The following is a 22,408-nucleotide window of genomic DNA, read 5'->3' on the forward strand; positions in this document are numbered from 1 at the left end:
GGCTTCTTGTCCTTGGTTCAGGTTTCCTTGTCAGAAGTGATCTGAATTCTTGGTTCAGGGGTCCTTCTCTTATACCCCTTTTTGGCTTTGATCCCTTTGTCCATGCTGGGGAATTTCCCCCCATCCTGGGTTTGTTGTGGGTGTTGCCAGGCCAGAGCACCTGGCCTATTCACTGGGCAGGGCAGAGTCCTCAGCCGCTCAGCAGGAGCGGAGCCAGCATTGTCACTGGCAGGGGCAGGGCCATCAGCTGCCCGGCAGGAGGCGGGCCAGGAAAGTCCCAGGCAGGCACAGAGTCATCAGTCGCCTGGCAGGGGGGCGGAGCCAACATTGTATCAGGCAGGGCAGGCTATCAAGAGCTACTCTCCCCTACTCTCAATGCAAATGCCCCACTCATCCCACACTGACTCATTCAGATTCTCTGGAGCCACCCAGCTCCTGTCACACGCACACCAGAACCAGCAGAGACCGGTAGACAATTAGACAAGAAAATAGCTACTTTCTAAAAGTGCTATTTTCAAACACAGAGTCCAAAAACCATCCCCACAAACGGATGCGTTATTAAACCCTGAGTTCAGGGATACCAAACTCGACATTGCACCATGCTCCCCGAGCCCGCTAGGATTATAGCATTAATAATCCTGGCAGCCCATTCTAACTGATGGAGAGCAGGTTACCTTACAATAGTGAAAAACGACTATGGATGTAATTCACTATTAGGACATGCCAACCTTGTCAGGCTTGTCCTACCTTAGGCCTACAATGCACCCTGCCCGTGGGCCTACCATAGGGGTGACTAACATGAAGTTAAGGGAAGGTTTAGGGACTGGCAAGTAGGTGTACTTGCGCAGTCCTCGTGACAGTCAGACTGCACGTGGTCTGGCAATGGCAGACCTTCAGACATACTTTTACTAGGCCGCTCTTGTGGGTGGCACAACATGTGCTGCAAGCCCACTAGCAGCATTTGTATTTACAAGCCCTGGCACTCCTGGTGCACTCTACTAGGGACTGATAGTAAACCAAATAAGCCAAACATGGAAGTCAATCAGTACAGCAATTTCACATAGGGAGCACTTGCACTGTGGCACTGTTCAGCAGTGGCACAGTGCCCAAAGCATATACCAGCAAAAAACATCGTAAACAGAGGAGGCAAACAGAAAAAATGGAGGAGAGACTCATGCCAATGATGCCAGGTCTAACACGTGTCCCCTCCAGCTGAAATGTGGGGAGAACTACCCTTACCCTAGGGAGTCCTCATCACTAAGGCGGAAAAATCTGGACAGACCATCAGCATTGGCGTGATCTGTGCCAGGGCGGTGTTCCACCGTGAAGTCCATCCCCTGTAGGGAAATGGACCACCTCAACAGCTTTGGATTCTCACCCCTCATCTGCATCAACCATCTGAGGGGCCTGTGGTCTGTCTGCACCCGGAAGTGAGTCCCAAACAGGTAGGGTCTTAGCTTCTTCAGCGCCCAGACCACAGCAAATGCTTCTCTCTCTATCGCACTCCACCTCTGTTCCCTGGGAAGTAACCTCCTGCTGATGAAGGCTACAGGTAAGTCTCGGCCCTCTTCATTCACCTGAGCTAGAACAGCCCCCACGCCATGCTCTGAAGCGTCCGTCTGGACAACAAATTCTTTAGAAAAGTCGGGTGCCTGGAGTATGGGTGCTGTGCACATTGCAGTTTTCAGGGTGTCAAAGGCTGTCTGACAGGCGTCAGTCCAGTTCACAAGTCGTGGCTGCTTCCTGGAAGTCAGCGAAGTCAAGGGGTGCACAATGTTACCATAATCCTTGACAAACCTCCTGTAGTAACCCGTGAGACCCAGGAAGGCTCTCACCTGAGTCTGGGTTTTGGGCGGGGCCCATGCCAGGATGGTATCAATCTTGGGTTGCAGGGGGGCCACCTTGCCACTCCCTACTTGGTGCCCCAAGTACACCACTGAACCCTGCCCAATCTGGCACTTACTGGCTTTGATTGTGAGGCCTGCTCTGCGCAGGGCCAACAACACTTCCTGGAGGTGGCACAAGTGTTCCTCCCAGCTGGAGCTGAACACTGCGATGTCGTCCAGGTAGGCGGCACTGAAATCCTCCAGTCCAGCCAAGACCTGGTTGACCAACCTCTGGAAGGTGGCAGGGGCATTCTTCATCCCAAAGGGCATAACCCGGAACTGGTAGTGCCCATCTGGTGTGGAGAATGCTGACCTCTCTTTTGCCCCATCAGTTAAGGCGATCTGCCAGTACCCAGACGTTAGATCAAACGTACTAAGGTACCGGGCAGCCCCTAACCGATCGATGAGCTCATCAGCTCTGGGGATGGGGTGCGCGTCAGTCTTGGTGACTGAATTGAGTCCTCGGTAATCCACACAGAACCGAAGTTCCGGTGAAGCACCAGGCGCTGCAGCCTTTGGAACCAAGACCACGGGGCTGGCCCAAGGACTGCTAGAGGACTCAACCACCCCTAAGGCAAACATCTTGGAGACCTCCTCCTTGATGTATGCTCTGACCTTGTCAGTCACTCTGTAAGCCTTGTGCTTGACAGGAGTGCTGTCCCCGGTGTCTACATCATGGACACACCACTGAGTAACACCAGGAATCAAGGAAAACAGATCAGGGAATTGCCCCAACAAATGGCGACAATCCTGCTGCTGTTCAGGGGTCAGTGTGTCAGAGAGGACAACACCATCCACTGACCCATCTTGCTCTTTTGCATACAGGAGGTCAGGAAGAGGCTCACTCTCCTCCTCTATTCCAGCATCTGTAGCTAGGAGCATGCCCACTTCGGACCTTTCTAAGTGGGGCTTCAAACGGTTGACATGCAGGACCCGCAAGGGGTTCCTGGGAGACTTTAAATCCACCAGGTAGGTGACATCGCTCTTCTTCTCCACAACCTCGAATGGTCCAGTCCACCTGTCCTTGAGCGCACAAGGTTCCACAGGGGACATGACCCAAACTTTCTGTCCAGGCTGAAGCTCTACCAGAGTGGCCTTCTGGTCGTACCACCGCTTCATCTCCTCCTGGTTGGCCTCCAGATTTGCCTGAGCAAGATCCCTGAAGCGCCTAGTCTGGTTCCTAAAGGCCAGCATGTAACTGTATACATCCTGGGGAGGTTTCCTGGGAGATTGCTCCCAGCCTTCTTTGACCAGACTCAAAGGTCCTCTTACCGGGTGACCATACAAAAGCTCAAAGGGGCTGAACCCTAGAGACTTCTGTGGCACCTCACGGTAAGCAAACAACAGGCATGGCAAGAGGACGTCCCATTTACGCCTCATTGGTTCTTCAAGACCCATAATCATGCCTTTAAGGGTACGGTTGAATCTTTCAACCAACCCATTACCTTGAGGGTGGTAAGGAGTGGTGAACTTATAAGTTACCCCACACTCCTTCCACAGAGACTTCATATAGTTGGAAATGAAGTTGGTGCCCCGGTCTGACACCACCTCTCTGGGGAACCCCATTCGGGAGAAAACACCCATCAGTGCCCGTCCCACCACGGGGGCAGTCACTGTCCTGAGAGGGATGGCTTCCGGGTACCGTGTGGCATGGTCCACCAAGACCAGGATGAACCTGTTGCCCAGGGCTGTCTTGGGGTCCAGTGGCCCAACAATGTCAATCCCCACCCGGTCAAAGGGGGTACTGACCACGGGAAAAGGTTGGAGGGGAGCCTTCTGCTTCCGCCCGCTTTTCCCACTTGCCTGGCAAGTCTGACAGGTCTTGCAATGGACATCTGTGTCCCTTCGCATCTGAGGCCAATAGAAATGGGTGACAAGCCTGTCATAGGTCTTGTCCTGCCCCAGATGTCCAGCTAAGGGAACGTCATGAGCCAAACCCAGTAGGAAGGCTCTGAAGCGCTGGGGTACCACCAGCACACGGGCTGACCCAGGCTCAGCAGCCTTAGGCTCGCTATACAGGAGGTCGTTCTCCCAGTACACAAAATGTGACCCTGACTGATCACCTGAGGTTTGGGCTGAGGCCTGCTGCCTCATACCCACAAGAGAAGGGCACACTTTCTGTTCTGCACAGAATTCTTCCCTGGAGGGACCACCATCCTGCTGCCAGTGGGTCAGCTCGGGCAGGTCTCCCAGTTCAGCAACTTGTTCACCGGTGGGTTCCAGGGCATACCCCTCACGGTCTGCCTCCTCCTGGACCACGGGAACTACGGGGGACGGTTTCCCGCGCCCCCTGCCTCTTCTCTTCACAGCTGGGTCCTGGGCCATACTTTCAGGCTCCAGAACCCCATCAACACCCTTACTTGCTGTCATGGATCGAGTGGTCGCACACACCCACTCTGGCACACCCAACATTTTCAAATGTGTCTCCCTCTCCACCTTAGCCCAAGGGGAGTCTTCTAAATCATTGCCCAGGAGACAATCAACAGGCATGGCGGGCCTCACAGCAACCTGAAGAGTACCTGAAACTCCCCCCCATTCAAAGGAAACTTGAGCTACCTCACACTCTCTCTGGGAGTTGTCAGCAGCTATCACAGGGTAAAATGCGTGGGGAACAACCTGCTCTCTGGACACCAAGTGACACTTGACAGCTGTCACACTTGCTCCGGTGTCTCTGAGAGCTTCCACTCTATGGCCATTAATGGTCACCCACTGCCTATATTTTTTAGTGTTACTAGGCAGAGGGGGTGGCGGGACCAATTCCATGTCTCCTAGGGAGACCAGGGACATCTCTGCGGGACCCTCCCCACCATGGGCAACCATCTCCTCCCCTCCCAGAGCTACACTAGCCAACTGACGGGAGGCGGCACGTGGTGGTGCACCGGGTGGTGCACTAGAGTTCTTCAAGGGACACTGAGGATCATAAAAACGGTGTCCCACCTGCTTACAAGCGAAGCAAGCCATGGGGCCCCTACGACCAGGTTTACCTGTCGGGGCCTCTGATTTCTTATCTGGGGGAGGCTGGGAACCCTTCCCTTGGTTCCCTTGGGGATTACTTTGGGGCCCTTTCTGGAACTCCCTCTGTTTACCCTTGTCCCCCCCACTCTTCTGCTGGGGACCCTGCCCACCTTTGGCTGAGTCTCCCACTGGACCCTTGTGGACCCTGGTACTGACCCAGCGGTCCGCCTCTTCAGCAAGTTTTCTAGGGTTAGATATCTTGCTATCAATAAGGTGCTGGCGCAGCTCTGGAAAACAGTTATTAGACAAGTGCTCCCAAGCAAACAAATCATAAAGAGCATCATAACTTTCCACTTTGTTGCCCTTTACCCAACCATCCATGGCTCTGCAAAAATATGACACATACTCCACCCACGTGGTACCAGGCAACTTCTTGCATTCTCTAAAGGCCTGTCTGTACTTTTCTGGGGTTAGGCCATACCTTAACATTAAAGCATCTTTCATATGAGCATAAGACGTCCTATCCTCAACAGGCATGTCTAACAGGGTATCTCTTCCCTCATTCACAAAGCGACCCCACAACCCCGCTCCCCAATCCTTCTCAGGGACCCGGTGGGCCAACAATGCTAACTCATATGCTTTAAACCATTGACCAATATCCTCATTCTTCTGAAAATCTTTGATCACATCTTTGGGAAAATAAAACCTACTTTCTGCAGGCACAGATGGGACGCTGCCACCAGAGGGATTCAATTCTAACTTTTTAGCTTGGAGCTCCAACTCCCTCAACTTGGTATCACGCTCAAAAGCTAACTTCTCTCTTTCAAACTCTAATCTTTTGATCTCCAAATCAGCTTCTCTCCTGCCTCTTGCATTCTCTAATTCCAACTGCCCATTTATCTTAAGTTTTTCCATTTCCATGTTGTATGCTCGCTCCTTCGCCCTTTCTTCTCTTTCTTCAGGGGAAAGACCTTTGGAGGAAACACTGCTGCCGGGAGGGGATGTGGGCCCATTCACTGGCACCTCCTCCTCCCCTTCCCCTGTCGGTACCACCACCGGGGCAGAGGGATTTCTGGCCTCTAACCAGGCCTCCAATGCTTTGCGAAATTCTGGTTTGTTTTTGCAGCCTGTGGTAGGAACTTTAAATTGCTTGCAAAAGGATTTCAGCTCCCTTAAGGAATAATCATTTATCTTACTCCTATCAAATTCCTCCTCAACAACAACAAGGGGAGTGACTCCGGTATCACTCATGGTTAAAACTGGCAGTGTTAAAAAAAATCAAGCTTCAGGAAAAGCGGAGAACAAAAATAGAATATCCAACCAAAACAGATTGTGGCTGCGCTATGGTCTGCTTTCACTATGTAGCGCACACTAATCACTGCACATGGGTCATAAATGCAAAGTTCAAAATCCCACCGCTGCCACCAATGTTAGAAGCGGCTGTCTCTAGTTGGCAGAGGTATACACTTCTGACAAATAGGGACACACCTTTTCTAGTCAGGGCAAGGAGATCACACACTTAGATAACCCCTGCTCACCCCCTTGGTAGCTTGGCAAAGCAGACAGGCTTATCTCAGAGGCAGTGCGTTAAGCATTTATGGCCACATACAGTAATAAAGTGAATACACTACAAATGGACACGACACAGTAGTATTATAAAAATAAGTATTTTTATATAAGGCTTAGCACAAGACCAAATAACGACAAAAATATACCACAGTCTCAATAAATACTCTTGGAAGGAAAAATAATAGTTCAAGCACGGTTTCTTCTTAGCACAAAAGTCTTTAGTATCAAAAGCAACTCTTCTTCTCTAAAACACAGTTCTTGGCAACAATGTAACCCACACGGGAGTCACACGACGTCGAGGCAAAGTTAATCCAAAGGTTCGGCGTCGACCGCGAGGAGCGCTACGTCGAGCCCGGAGTCGCACAGACCCCAACAACACAGTACCTTGGAAAAGTGAAGCACTCGATGATCAGCGGCGTCGAGATGTCCGGCGTCGCGTCTTCGGCGTCGATCGGGCCTCGGAGTCGGGGCGATCTGCAGCGGCGTCGACCGAAGTTAGGCGGGAGCAGCGCTCACGGGATGAAGCAGGATACGGCGTCGTCGATGTCGATGTTGCAAGAGTGAGCAGCGCTCACGGCGTCGAGAGGGCTCGAAGTCGATGCGATCAGCAGCGGTGCAGACACGGGGTCACTTGGAGCTGGAGCCGAACTCACTACTCACTGGCGTTGCTGCTGGCGTTGATCGGGCCCGGCGGCCGGCGTCGAGGAAGCGGGACACTGGAGCCGTTACTCACGATGTCGAGCTGGATTCGGCGGCGTCCGTCGGCGTCGAGATTGCTGGATTCTTTCAGAGGTGCTGGATTCACAAACTCCAGCAAATAGCACTTTAAGCAGATGAAGTCCTTTAGCCCTGTGACTTCAACAGGAGACTGGCACTCTTCCAGCCCTTGGAGATTTTCTCAGCAAAGAGTGAGAGTACACACACAGTTCCTCTCTCCTGGTTCCTTGGCAAAAATAAAGAAGCAATGCAGGATTCCCCCAACAAGCAGCACTCTGGCAGAAGGGGTAGGCAGTCCTTAGATCAGCAGGCTTCTTGTCCTTGGTTCAGGTTTCCTTGTCAGAAGTGATCTGAATTCTTGGTTCAGGGGTCCTTCTCTTATACCCCTTTTTGGCTTTGATCCCTTTGTCCATGCTGGGGAATTTCCCCCCATCCTGGGTTTGTTGTGGGTGTTGCCAGGCCAGAGCACCTGGCCTATTCACTGGGCAGGGCAGAGTCCTCAGCCGCTCAGCAGGAGCGGAGCCAGCATTGTCACTGGCAGGGGCAGGGCCATCAGCTGCCCGGCAGGAGGCGGGCCAGGAAAGTCCCAGGCAGGCACAGAGTCATCAGTCGCCTGGCAGGGGGGCGGAGCCAACATTGTATCAGGCAGGGCAGGCTATCAAGAGCTACTCTCCCCTACTCTCAATGCAAATGCCCCACTCATCCCACACTGACTCATTCAGATTCTCTGGAGCCACCCAGCTCCTGTCACACGCACACCAGAACCAGCAGAGACCGGTAGACAATTAGACAAGAAAATAGCTACTTTCTAAAAGTGCTATTTTCAAACACAGAGTCCAAAAACCATCCCCACAAACGGATGCGTTATTAAACCCTGAGTTCAGGGATACCAAACTCGACATTGCACCATGCTCCCCGAGCCCGCTAGGATTATAGCATTAATAATCCTGGCAGCCCATTCTAACTGATGGAGAGCAGGTTACCTTACAATAGTGAAAAACGACTATGGATGTAATTCACTATTAGGACATGCCAACCTTGTCAGGCTTGTCCTACCTTAGGCCTACAATGCACCCTGCCCGTGGGCCTACCATAGGGGTGACTAACATGAAGTTAAGGGAAGGTTTAGGGACTGGCAAGTAGGTGTACTTGCGCAGTCCTCGTGACAGTCAGACTGCACGTGGTCTGGCAATGGCAGACCTTCAGACATACTTTTACTAGGCCGCTCTTGTGGGTGGCACAACATGTGCTGCAAGCCCACTAGCAGCATTTGTATTTACAAGCCCTGGCACTCCTGGTGCACTCTACTAGGGACTGATAGTAAACCAAATAAGCCAAACATGGAAGTCAATCAGTACAGCAATTTCACATAGGGAGCACTTGCACTGTGGCACTGTTCAGCAGTGGCACAGTGCCCAAAGCATATACCAGCAAAAAACATCGTAAACAGAGGAGGCAAACAGAAAAAATGGAGGAGAGACTCATGCCAATGATGCCAGGTCTAACAATACTGTATTGCAACAGCGATGGAATATCCTTACCACCAAATGATCCGCCTACCAAATTAACCCGTTTGCTGCTTTGAACGTTCAGCGTTCGAAGAAACGGGTGCGGCCGCGTCGGCCGTTGGACATGCGCAGCACCAGGGAGGTAGCTCGCGTGACGTTCAACGGCCGACGGCAGCAGCGAAGGGGTTAAAATGCTGGCAAACCTACCACAGCTGAGACTAATCTCCGCCATAGTGAAACCACCTTTGATGGTCCGACGGAGTAAGGGCCATCGGAGGTTGACCTCTATGTCTGTCCAATTAATTTAGATGGACAGACATACAGGTCCATTTTCATAGCCAAGAAAACCCTGGCAGTTAGGGGCAGTGAAAACTGTCTAATGCCCCCCTCACCATGGTTTCTTTTATTTTCAAAAACAAATTCCCGCTTTGCAGTTTTGTTTTTGAAAAAAAAAAAAGTAACTTTGCTGTACGGCTCCGCCATGTTTGGCGGAACTGTATTGGAAAGTTAAAATACATTGATAAGAACCGCCATGACTGCGGTTTATGTCAATGCATTAAATGTCCGCCAGCCTGACAGATGTTTATAAATTTGACGTCGGGGCCACCGCCAGGGTGACGCAGTAATTTACTCCATCTTCCTGGCGGGAGATGACCCGACCACCAAAATATAAATTGGGTCCATGTTCAACAATCACAGACATGTTTTGTGCTGGTTGGGATAATAACTATAAATTTGCTTTCCGACTGAGTGGAGCTCGAGGACGGGTCAGTATGAAAAAATATCGATTGGGAGAAAAAAAAGAGATGATACCAATTCTGAAGAAATCTATGAAAGAGTTTACCAATATAGTCTGAAATGTCCCATGCGCAGCTGGACATACACGTTATTATTGCTCTACGAAATGAAACCACCATGAACAGCTTCACATCTCAGGACCACTCCTCATCAGTATGCTCCAATTCCCCTTATGTTCTGCCTAATCCCAAAGGAGAATCTTTGGACAGCCCTGTGAATACAAAATAAATAGATGCATTTAAGATAATTCAGGGAACCACACTGTAACTTAAGGTCTCATGGTTTCCTATTGTTCACTTTCTAATTCGTTCTCACTTTTTTGCCTTTCTCTTTCATGCTCTTGGTCAAAATCTGATTTCGATAAAAATTAAGCCTAGTCCAAAAGGAGACCCAATGCGCACCACATGCAATCACCGGCACAAATTAAACACAGCCCTGATATCACTCAAGAGGTGTTCTATTATTTCTAACTCTGGCAAGAGCCAATTCTTCTCAATGTCACCCCAGGCGTCTATCTCTTTCCCTTCCCTGCCTGCCTACCCACCCCACTAGGAGATGCATAAGGCTGCCTACCCAGCATGCACCATCACTCCTGGGGGAGATTATAGGAGTTTGGAGAAGGCCGCTGTACCACGAGCCTCCTTCCTCAGGCCTATATTTCTCTTGATCCTTATAAACCTCCCCAGTTTCACTTAGTGCTATGAGGCGACTTTAGAGTGGCACAAAGCGCTTTACAAGCCATCAACAAAAGATATAATTGCACTGCTTCATAGATAGCCTTGAAGGTTCAGTCCCGATTCTGGAGGTACTCAGATTTTGGTTTACTCTTTCTATGCCCCTCAATTATTATTGTATTAATCCCCTCCCTCCTTTATATCTTGCTCACATCCCTCGCAGACTCGGAGGGGACACATGTCCTCTTGTAGAATGATGGGAGGCATGAGCACATGGGCCCGCCCTGCAGCCCTCATGAGCGGCCTTTGTACAAACACACTGTGTGGATGCAGGATCTGAACTCGCCATCGGTGGTCTGTGCTTGGCAAGTGTGCAGTGTCAGAACTACCTTCATGAATAGAAAGAGCTCATGTAGATGATGATGTCCTGCTGATGATCCGGTTTCACAAAGTGATGCTCTGCTGCTGCCGCCATCTCATTTTACAAAGCAGTGGCGACGAAACCTCCAAGAGGACCCCATTGTTGCCTTGTATCTCCTTTGGGGACCGCCAGGATGTTGTGCTGCACAATAGTTATTAATGCAAAGTCGTGCTTTCAGCGCTACAAAGTGAGGCTTCAGGCGCTGTTTAGTTAATGTGCTGCTCCTCCCTGTTTTCCGTTTTAACACATAAATACAGACAGAAAACACATTTGTGTCTGCATTTATTTATAAAAGTGGATAAATACAGAAAATGTGCTTCTTTTAATTGACTCTTCGTGCTCTATTTCATGAATTATAGCCCAACAGCTGAGCAGATATCCAGCATCGGAAATTGAAAAACAGGATGACATTTCTTTAAATCACTGCATGTGTCAACATACATTTATGGTATAAAGCTAATATTTGCCAGTGGATGTATTGTTATGTAATATTTGGCATAAATAGCGAAAACACGTCAGACATCAAAGTATGAGTGCACGTCTATCATTTAAATAAATATGGAAATGTACAGTTTTGCAACTACATTTATACGCAAAACACAAATTAAATGTGGATAAATAGAGATAAATTGGGTAAAAAATAGATATGGGTAAATACAGATGGAATTGTTAAAAAAAAAATACTATAAAACCGGAAGCCCAAATTATAATCCTTTGACATTTGATGATTTACCTGCCTAAAATCCTTCTTCATAATTACCAATAAGACTTTGAGAAAAGATACACATCAAATAATGTCTCCCATTTCTCACCCCGTGCCCATTACAATCCCTGCTTCCTCCAATCACATCGCGCACAGCTCATCTTCTGAAGTCAATGCCTGGGCCCGCTATCCCTTTGACAGTAGAAAAAAAAGAAATGTAAATCCGTATTTATAAAGCACAAACTACTCACCCTTATGGGTCTCAAGGCGTTGGGGGCCGTTGTGGAAATAATTAAATGAGCTATTGCCCAGAGTCACATGGTGCTAAGCCGAGCTGCCTGCCGGAGCCAGGGATCAAACCGTGAACCCTGTGCTCCGAAGTCAGCTGCCCTGGACAATGCACCACACCTCACCACTCCAGTCACGGATGACTAGCATCTTTTGCTACTGTGATAGCATCTCACACAATATGACCCCCCCAGACCCTGTTGACGCAGCCTCTTTTTCATCTAACTCAACACTAAGGCCAAAAGAAGACAAGCTGGGGAGGTGCTGAACACAGCTGACCATCAAAGTATGCTCTCTTCCAACCAGAGCACGTTTTAACTTGATCCTTTGAACTTATCCAAATGTAACCAATTGAATAGCATTATATGTTTTGTTGTAGCATTTATGTTCCCTACTCATCTTGGACTAAGTATATAATTTACTCAAAAATTCCTTGGACCTTGCATAGGACTCAAAAACCATGCTGACCTCATTTTATTGTATAAGTTCTCCAAAATAAATGTATACATATAAGTAAAAATACATTTATGACTTGACAAAAAGTTCCTGAATTAGTCAACAGTATCAATACATTGGGTGATGAAAGTGGTGGTTTGATACTATTGCAATCCCAGCAAAGAACTCATTGTTACGTATCCCATCATAATGTCCAACTTTGAACAAAGGACTGAGATTAATTTGCACCTTAAATAAGTGAATATTATAGTATCCAATATCAAAACATTCCTCAAGTGGCAGCTCTCCCAGTTCAGCCGAGATCTAATAATATTCACTGCACTCTAGAATCTCGCCCCACAATGCTTTGCTGGGCCTTTGGTTAGCATTGTATTTTTGCCCATAACTTTGTTTGGTATGGTCCTAGAAGGATGGGACCACCACTGAATCGTTCGGCATGATATTATCTTTGTGTTCAAGGCATCTGCTTGGTCCTCACCCTAGGTTAGGGGGCCCCAAAATCATCACCTCTCTCATTGCCTGATATTTTTCAAAGCTCACTTTTGTGAATTGGTTATATGCTTTTTTAACATGTAAAGGTAAAGTTGTTTTGTCAAAGGGTTGTGGGTGCAGTAGCTAACTCGTATTTTTGCTTGAATTCTGTGTTTTCAATGTAACCCGTTACTGTGTAGAATGTCCATATGCATTGCAAAGGGATAAAAGACTAGACATTTCGGATTTTCACCCTTCAGAAACCCGCGTTTCATAGCTAAAGACTGCTTTCGACTACATCTCTGGCCTGTTCACTGGCCTATGAAAATGTGACCACATCCCCAGCTCCTCCTCCACCCCAGAATGCATATCATTAAAAATGTCATGCACCATAACAAAGCCCACAAGTACCAGGTAAACAGAATTCATAGTCAAAAAATGTCTGTCACGCTACACCCACAAAACCTGAACCACAAACCACTAAATCCTTAAAACCCCCAAGGCTAAGACAAGAAAATAAATCACCTCAACCTATGCCTAGGATTTTGCAAGGACCCCCCCCACAAGCACCCCCAAAATTAATAATAAATCCAAACAAACCTCCTGTCCCTCTTGAGATTGGTTCTCACACCACTGACACAGGAAACAGCTACAGACCGGTCTCTTTTGTACTTTTCTGCCGCACCATTATTATTTATCATGACAGGGTCTTCAGACCACTCTATATGTGCTCTGCAACCTCTGCTAATGCACCCCTCTCTTTTCAGCATGCGAAGGGGTTGTAATTTTGTAATTTAACTCCTTTGCTGCGGCGGCTATTCCGTCGCAGCGCTAGTGGGGAGGGGGTAACGCGCGGCGCTCCCATACTCGTGACGGAACCGCTCCGTTACGAGCCTCGGCGCGCTGTGTTTGTGACGGAGCGGTTCCATCACAGCCCCGCCCGCTCAATAGAACGCGCCCGCAGGCGCGAAATCAGTGCCGCGCAGGCACGCCGAGCGGGCCGTGACGGAACCGCTCCGTCACCAGCACAGCGCGACTGAGGCTGGTGACGGAGCGGTTCCGTCACCAGCGCCGAAAGGGTTAACATACTTCCTGCAAATACTTCTGTCAAGTTATGCTGATGATATGTTTCCTGCCATGTTCATATTACAAACGCCTATCAAAATATCATCTGGAACTTGTATCTAATTAGATGTTCTGACTTCTTTTATACATTGCTCAATTATGCGCTGGCGCTAGGTATGTAATATATAATTATCAACAATCACTATAAATAAGTGCCTAGCCACACACAAGATAAACTTGCACAGCTCTGCAATTTAAAAACGTTTTAATGGCACAAAAAACTACTTTATGACAAGGAACAATATGGAAAAGACATGTCCCTGAGTTAAGTTCCAAAAAATCATGTGGGTGATGCTCAACGTCATATGTGAAGAGGTGGCGGCACAGTGTAGGGTTTGTGGAAGCTGCAAGAGAGACTGCCTCAGGCGTAGGCAGGTTAAGCACAAACCACTGAAGAGTAAGACAAGGCTCTACTGAGATGAGACAGTCTGTGGGCGGTGGCGGCGAGGGTTGGGAAGAGAGCAGATGAAGGAGGAGATGAGGGAATTGTCTACAGTAAGGGGAAGATAGGGGTTGGATCATCCAAGAAAGTTGCATAGAGCTTGAATAATAAAGGGAGAAGAAAAGAACCCTGTGGATCACCCCAAACTATTGGTCAGTCGTCTGAGTACTGCTGTGAATGTCTACTTACGAAAGAGTGTTCATGCATTATTATTATGAGGAACATGTGTGTGTGTGTTTAGATCAAACATACCATTTAAAAGTAAAAGACAAAGACAACAAAACAACAGCAGAATTAGAAATATGCAATTTATTCACCAGGTACCAGGATAAAATGGTATGAGCAAAGCGGAAACAAAACTACCCTCCAAATGTTCTAGCGCTATCTATATGAATTATAGATCAACTGTAAAACCTTCAATATATTATGGCTCTGGTTCTGTTGAGTGTCTATATTGGGTCAAGTATACAGCAGAGTATCACAAAGAAAGATGCAACCAAAATACATCTGGGATTAAGTGCCTCAAGCATAAACTGAACAATAACCTCTGCTTGTGCGATGACACAGTTCTGGTCAGACCTGGAATTGACCAGTAAACGGGTGTCCCTACAGAACACCCTCCAACCTATGTGTTGGAGTGGGGAACCTCGGACGCCACTGCTCTGTACGCTCAAAAAGGACCTTGTCTGACAATCCCATTTGCGCAGAAGCGTCAGGGTGGCACCCCCCACCGGGCCGGGCACAACCTTCAGAGTCAGCGAGGGCAACTAGAGAACAGGCTAGGTCTGATAGGAAAAGCTGCATGCCTACAAAGCTTTCTGGAAAGTCAGGTTATGTGTAAATCATGCACGGTTCCAGTTTTGTACCAGATGCAGTTTCCTTTCCGGGTCAAGCTCTGCTGCATGCCAGGGATGCTTCCAGCGCGGCTCCATCAGTCCTGCCTTCTGCGCAACACCCAGGACCATGGACACCTCCTGCAGAATGAAAGCCCCCTCCATGGGATATGGATCCCTCCTGCAGAATGGAAGCCCCCTCCATGGGATATGGATCCCTCCTGCAGAATGGAAGCCCCCTCCACGGGGTATGGATCCCTCCTGCAGAATGGAAGCCTACTCCATGGGATACGGATCCCTCCTGCCGAATGGAAGCCCCCTCCATGGGATATGGATCCCTCCGGCAGAATGGAAGCCCCCTCCATGGGATATGGATCCCTCCTGCAGAATGAAAGCCCCCTCCATGGGATATGGATCCCTCCTGCAGAATGAAAGCCCCCTCCATGGGATATGGATCCCTCCTGCAGAATGGAAGGCCCCCCCATGGGATATGGATCCCTCCTGCAGAATGAAAGCCCCCTCCATGGGATATGGATCCCTCCTGCAGAATGAAAGCCCCCTCCATGGGATATGGATCCCTCCTGCAGAATGGAAGCCCCCTCCATGGGATATGGATCCCTCCTGCAGAATAGAAGCCCCCTCCAAGGGATATGGACACCTCCTGCAGGATGGAAGCCCACTCCATGGGATACGGATCCCTCCTGCCGAATGGAAGCCCCCTCCATGGGATATGGATCCCTCCGGCAGAATGGAAGCCCCCTCCATGGGATATGGATCCCTCCTGCAGAATGAAAGCCCCCTCCATGGGATATGGATCCCTCCTGCAGAATGAAAGCCCCCTCCATGGGATATGGATCCCTCCTGCAGAATGGAAGGCCCCCCCATGGGACATGGACACCTCCTGCAGAATGGAAGCCCCCTCCATGGGATATGGATCCCTCCTGCAGAATTCAAGCCCCCTCCATGGGACATGGACACCTCCTGCAGAATGGAAGCCCCCTTCATGGGATATGGATCCCTCCTGCAGAAATGGAAGCCCCCTCCATGGGACATGGACACCTCCTGCAGAATGAAAGCCCCCTCCATGGGATATGGATCCCTCCTGCAGAAATGGAAGCCCCCTCCATGGGACATGGACACCTCCTGCAGAATGGAAGCCCCCTCCATGGGATATGGATCCCTCCTGCAGGATGGAAGCCCCCTCCATGGGATATGGACACCTCCTGCAGAATGGAAGCCCCCTCCATGGGATATGGATCCCTCCTGCAGAATGGAAGCCCCCTCCATGGGACATGGACACCTCCTGCAGAATGAAAGCCCCCTCCATGGGATATGGACACCTCCTGCCGAATGGAAGCCCCCTCCATGGGATATGGATCCCTCCTGCAGAATTCAAGCCCCCTCCATGGGACATGGACACCTCCTGCAGAATGGAAGCCCCCTTCATGGGATATGGATCCCTCCTGCAGAATTCAAGCCCCCTCCATGGGACATGGACACCTCCTGCAGAATGGAAGCCCCCTTCATGGGATATGGATCCCTCCTGCAGGATGGAAGCCCACTCCATGGGATATGGATCCCTCCTGCAGAATGGAAGCCAACTCCATGGGATATGGATCCCTCCTGCAGAATGGAAGCCCACTCCATGGGATATGCACACCTCCTGTAGAATGGAAGCCCCCTCCATGGGATATGGATCCCTCCGGCAGTATGGAAGCCCACTCCATGGGATATGGACACCTCCTGCAGAATGGAAGCCAACTCCATGGGATATGGATACCGCCTGCAGAATGGAAGCCCCCTCCATGGGATATGGATACCTCCTGCAGAATGGAAGCCCCCTCCATGGGATATGGACACCTCCTGCAGAATGGAAGCCCCCTCCATGGGATATGGATCCCTCCGGCAGAATGGAAGCCCCCTCCATGGGATATGGACACCTCCTGCGGAATGAAAGCCCCCTCCATGGGATATGGACACCTCCTGCCGAATGGAAGCCCCCTCCATGGGATATGGATCCCTCCTGCAGAATAGAAGCCCCCTCCATGGGATATGGAACCCTCCGGCAGAATGGAAGCCCACTCCATGGGATACGGATCCCTCCGGCAGAATGGAAGCCCCCTCCATGGGATATGGACACCTCCTGCGGAATGGAAGCCCCCTCCATGGGATATGGATCCCTCCTGCGGAATGGAAGCCCCCTCCATGGGATACGGATCCCTCCTGCGGAATGGAAGCCCACTCCATGGGATATGGATCCCTCCTGCAGAATGGAAGCCCCCTCCATGGGATATGGATCCCTCCTGCAGAATGGAAGCCCCCTCCATTTGATATGGACACCTCCTGCCGAATGGAAGCCCCCTCCATGGGATATGGATACCTCCTGCAGAATGGAAGCCCCCTCCATGGGATATGGACACCTCCTGCAGAATGGAAGCCCCCTCCATGGGATATGGATCCCTCCGGCAGAATGGAAGCCCCCTCCATGGGATATGGACACCTCCTGCGGAATGGAAGCCCCCTCCATGGGATATGGACACCTCCTGCCGAATGGAAGCCCCCTCCATGGGATATGGATCCCTCCTGCAGAATAGAAGCCCCCTCCATGGGATATGGATCCCTCCGGCAGAATGGAAGCCCACTCCATGGGATACGGATCCCTCCTGCGGAATGGAAGCCCACTCCATGGGATATGGATCCCTCCTGCAGAATGGAAGCCCACTCCATGGGATATGGATCCCTCCTGCGGAATGGAAGCCCACTCCATGGGATATGGATCCCTCCTGCAGAATGGAAGCCCCCTCCATGGGATATGGATCCCTCCTGCAGAATGGAAGCCCACTCCATGGGATATGGATCCCTCCTGCAGAATGGAAGCCCACTCCATGGGATATGGATCCCTCCTGCGGAATGGAAGCCCACTCCATGGGATATGGATCCCTCCTGCAGAATGGAAGCCCCCTCCATGGGATATGGATCCCTCCTGCAGAATGGAAGCCCCCTCCATGGGATATGGATCCCTCCTGCAGAATGGAAGCCCCCTCCATTTGATATGGACACCTCCTGCCGAATGGAAGCCCCCTCCATGGGATATGGATCCCTCCTGCCGAATGGAAGCCCACTCCATGGGATATGGATCCCTCCTGCAGAATGGAAGCCCCCTCCATGGGATATGGATCCCTCCTGCAGAATGGAAGCCCCCTCCATTTGATATGGACACCTCCTGCCGAATGGAAGCCCCCTCCATGGGATATGGATCCCTCCTGCCGAATGGAAGCCCACTCCATGGGATGATAGTAGAAGAAAATGTCTGCGTCTCATGACAAGGACGCGTGGATCCGCAGACAGGGCCGCACAATCAACAAGCCATAACTCTCCGAAGAGATGCTTATAATGCAAAAGAGGTAGCTAATCTGCTGTTTCACAATACCACCAGCTGAATACCAATAAACCTGCTTTACGCCCTGCATAAGCAGTAGTGGCAGCTGATAAATTGCAAATGTAATGTTGCGCCGGGGCTTAGCTGTCTGCGAGCACCCTGTACCGCCTCGGCGCTTTACAAAGCAGCCTTGGATTTTGCTAATAACAAAGCTGATCATTAATTACCAGGAGTACTGAAAGAGGTGCAAAGTTGAAGACACGAACTTAAAAAAATCTAGGAGACATTATTTGCAACAAGCAACAAATGGAAGGAATTGCAGATTTTGCTCAACGTTTCAAGTTAAAACAGACGTCCCTTACTAGTCCCACCACCATCCTGTCTAAGCAGGAGTGGTCTGAGAATACCGTTCCTTGCCAATGTAGAGTGTATATTCTCTGCACACAGGTCCTGAGTCTCAAAGGGATTTGCATGCAGAGAGGGGCTGGTCAAACATTGCATTGCCTTACTCATTTTTAGTTCAAAACTACCAGAAAGTGAGCTGTCTGGTTGAAAAATACCTATTGAGGGCTTACCAAGAATTTAAAGTGGGCTTAAAGCCCGCCCATTGCTTACCATTGGTTGGTTTTATTGTCACTTGCTTGCTTCTTAAGTGGGTTGCCTTGTCCGTCTTGAGTTTCTCCTTACTTGAGTCCTGTTGTTCCTCACTTTTAGGGAACTATTTTTTCTTTTTGGTCAAGCACTCCAGAAGATTGCAGGCTTTTTCCAGTTGTGTCCCTCGGTGCTATCCTCCCCGACCCCACTCTCCGTGCTGTTCTCCCAGTCCATGTGCTTCACTTCATCACTCAGTTTTGCACTTTCACGTCCATATCTTCTCTCCTCCCAACTCTCTCTGTTGCTCACCATCGCTTGTTTGTTTCTCCCCATCAATCGTGTTGCTCTCCCTCAAGTGCTGCTTTTTCCTTCCCCCACCTACTCCCTTTTGCTCAACATCCCCACCCCTGTGGTCCTGTTCTTTAAATTACTTCTAAAAAAATTGTTAAACTTAAAAAAAAGAACTTTCGCTGTACTTTTTTTCTTATTTACCGATCCTATTTGGGTCGATAAAGATACAACGAATTGGTCTCACTCAATTTTGGAGATATATACACACATATACAGAAACAATGGAGAGAGCAAGGGTTATGTTCACCAGAGTGAACGGGGAGTACTCCTGTACCCCTGGATACAATAGTAGAAAAAACAAAAATGAAGGAGTACCACCAGTGAGAATTCACAAGTCACTGTGTCGGTGGATGGTTTTCACAAAATAGAGGAAAACTCTTTTTCTTAAAAACCCCTCACTCATCACCTAGTGATGACATGCTTCATCATCGGGGTCCACCCTAATGACCTAGCGTCATCAGGGTGTGCTTCAACACCTGATTGCAGTGGAGCAGGTTGTGAGTGGTGGTGCGTGAAAAATGAAAAAAATCAGTGAGTTAAAAATTGTCCTGGTTTGAACTTGTAAAATAAAGATTTTTTATTGGCAAGCAACTGGACAATATTAAAATCGTGGCGAGATAAAATAGGGCAACAATGAGCCCGTGTATCTCTATAATTAATAGGGTCTATGTGTTAGGTCTACATGTTTCAACCTTAATGGTTAAGGTTAACCAGGTTTTCGTCAGGACCATACAACCAAGTGGTGGACGGTCTGCGTCCCCTAAAAGACGCACCCAATCCTACCACATGGGACCACTGGATGGCGAAAATGCGCCCGTGGTGTAAGCTCGCTCCACACTGGGTGAGCTAAAAAATCAAAAAACCTGTAAAAGAAAATACCGACATTTGTCAAAGTATTGAACATATTTACAAGCCTGTAACGTAGTGCAGTGCTTCAACGTTGTGTCAGCATGCTGTCACACCCAGTTACATGGTGAATTCAGTGGTAGTATCATACGTCTAGCGTTACCAGTGTTGGGCTCTACTCCAGCATACTTCTAGAGGAGGGAAGTGCAGGTGCGAAATGTGGGACAGTGTAGATTACCCACAACTTTCACACAGAGGGAATATCGTAATTTTCTCTATTCACAACTCACACGTGGTTCATAAAATGGTCACCGCGTGTTACATCCTCGCATACCGACTAGTTGGTGCGAGACTATATCCAATTCGATCGTGCATGCATTGTCAAAGAGAAACTGTACAACACAAAGTAAGACACACACAACATAGACACAAGACAGACAGAAAGTATATATAACCAAGGCTCACTCTCAATGGAGTGTTCAGGGACTTCATGGGACGGGGGAGGTTACCCTCTTTAAAACGTATTCTGAAAGAGAGTGATATTATTAAGAGGTAGATAAATGCGGGTAAGGAATATCATCCAACTCGTGTCCTGGGCGCGTTCGTTTTTGGCGCTAGTTGAAAAAAAGACACGCCCGCAGGAAAACGGGTACTTTTACTCACAGTTAGTTGCCGAGGTATTCAGTTTGTAACCTACTGCCTGCACCGCCCCGCTAGTACTGGGCTGGGTGAAGGCGCGAGTGAAATAGAGTGTCGGCGCTTCCGTGATGGGCGTGGTTGAGCCGCGATCACGTGCGCGGAAGGCCGACAGGGATACTAGGACGGTGGCCGCATAGCCTCAAATGGTTGCAGTTAAGGCGAGAGATCGAATCTCGTGTTGGGTAGTTGGGGTAAATCCCAGGCTAGGAGGTACAATATTCCAAAATTCCAAAATTATTAAATACTTAAAAGATCATAAGGAGTATTTCAGAAATTGTGTACAAAGACCTGAATGGCTGATGAAATATTGGTAATCGCATCCTAGATAGCCATATTAAAGGGGGGTTCTGAGATAGAACTGGGGTGTATATTGCCAGAAGACCCCGACAGAAGACCAATGTTATGATTTAGGCGTGGTCATACTAACCAGAACGGACCATGACTAGTTAAAATTACAAGAGTGCTACAGTCATGTTTATGGACAACTCATTAGATGGTTAGGAATAGGCTGAATATTGCTCAAAGGGTAGTGGGTAGGCTTACAGTATTGAGGCCCAAGGGACATTATCATTAAGGCCCGTGATATGAGTGGAAAGTCGGTACACCCAACGTTGTTCTTTCTCATGTAGGATCTTGTGAGAGTTGGGTCCGTTTGGAATCTGCTCAATGACAGTCCATCTCATGTCATTTGGAGTGTGATTCGCATCCAGGAAATGGTCAGTCAACTTGGTGGCATTTTTTCTGCAGCGTATTGTGCTACGATGCTCACAAATACGTTGTTTGACCTTTCTGGTCGTCATACCAACGTAGTTCTTTCCGCAGATGCATGTGATCATGTACACAACGTTGGTGCTATTACAATTCGTGTGTTTACGCTGTTCCCACACTCTGCCTTCTTCAAGATTCAGTGTTTTCGTGTTCTCTGTCAGATGGCATACACTGCAATCCCCACATTTGTAGTGCCCAATAATTGGTGGCAAGTTCCACATTTCAGTAATGCTAGGGTTAGAGATGATCGTTGCATTCTTTGGTCTTGTGTTGACAAGGCTGTCTTTTAGACTTGGTGCTTTTTTATAAGAAAAAAGTGGTTTGTCCCATTTCAATGCGCCTGTGCTGAGGATCTGCCAATGTTTTTTGATGCTCTTGCTCACATTGTTTGAAACGGAATTGTACGTTGTAACACAAGTGAGGGGAATAGAATCATTCCGGGACATGTTTTCTTCAAGTAGAGAATCACGAGGCTGATTCCTTGCTCTTTTTTGGCACTTCTCAATTACTCTGTTTGGATACCCACGTTGTTTCAGTTTGCACGTGAGGTCTTTAGCTTGAAGTTTATAATCTGATAGTTTGCTGCAATTTCGCCGTAGTCTCAGATATTGGCCATATGGCAGGTTTTCTCTGAGTGGACGGGGATGGAAACTCTCGTACCTAAGTAGATTGTTCTTGGCAGTGGGCTTAAAATGTGTTTTGGTTGTTAATTCCTGCCCCTCTTTCTTAATTTCTATGTCCAGAAAGACCATCTGTCGTTTGTCAAACGTGTGAGTGAACTTGAGGTGTGGATCTCGAGTATTAATCCAGATGGTAAAGTCTCTGAGTGTTTCCTCAGGTCCTTGCCAGATTACCATGACGTCGTCGATATAACGACGCCAAAACTTGATGTGATCTCTGTAGGGGTTCTCTTGTGTAAGGATGT

General features: G+C 48.9%; 1 protein-coding gene and 1 long non-coding RNA gene across 5 annotated transcripts in view; both read right to left on the minus strand.

Moving 5' to 3' along the window:
* The window catches only part of DAB2IP (DAB2 interacting protein), a 1,475,985-nt gene that overhangs the window by 1,235,192 nt on the left and 218,385 nt on the right, over positions 1–22,408 (minus strand). The gene's annotated exons all lie outside the window — the stretch shown is intronic.
* Positions 19,388–20,732, minus strand: LOC144753015 (uncharacterized). The gene is made up of 3 exons (XR_013594170.1): positions 20,680–20,732; positions 20,482–20,542; positions 19,388–20,033 (listed from the first exon to the last, which is right to left on the minus strand). It is a non-coding gene; the product is annotated as an uncharacterized LOC144753015 (long non-coding RNA).

This window comes from Lissotriton helveticus, chromosome 5_1 (assembly GCF_964261635.1).
Source record: "Lissotriton helveticus chromosome 5_1, aLisHel1.1, whole genome shotgun sequence".
NCBI classification, from domain to species: Eukaryota; Metazoa; Chordata; class Amphibia; order Caudata; family Salamandridae; genus Lissotriton; species Lissotriton helveticus.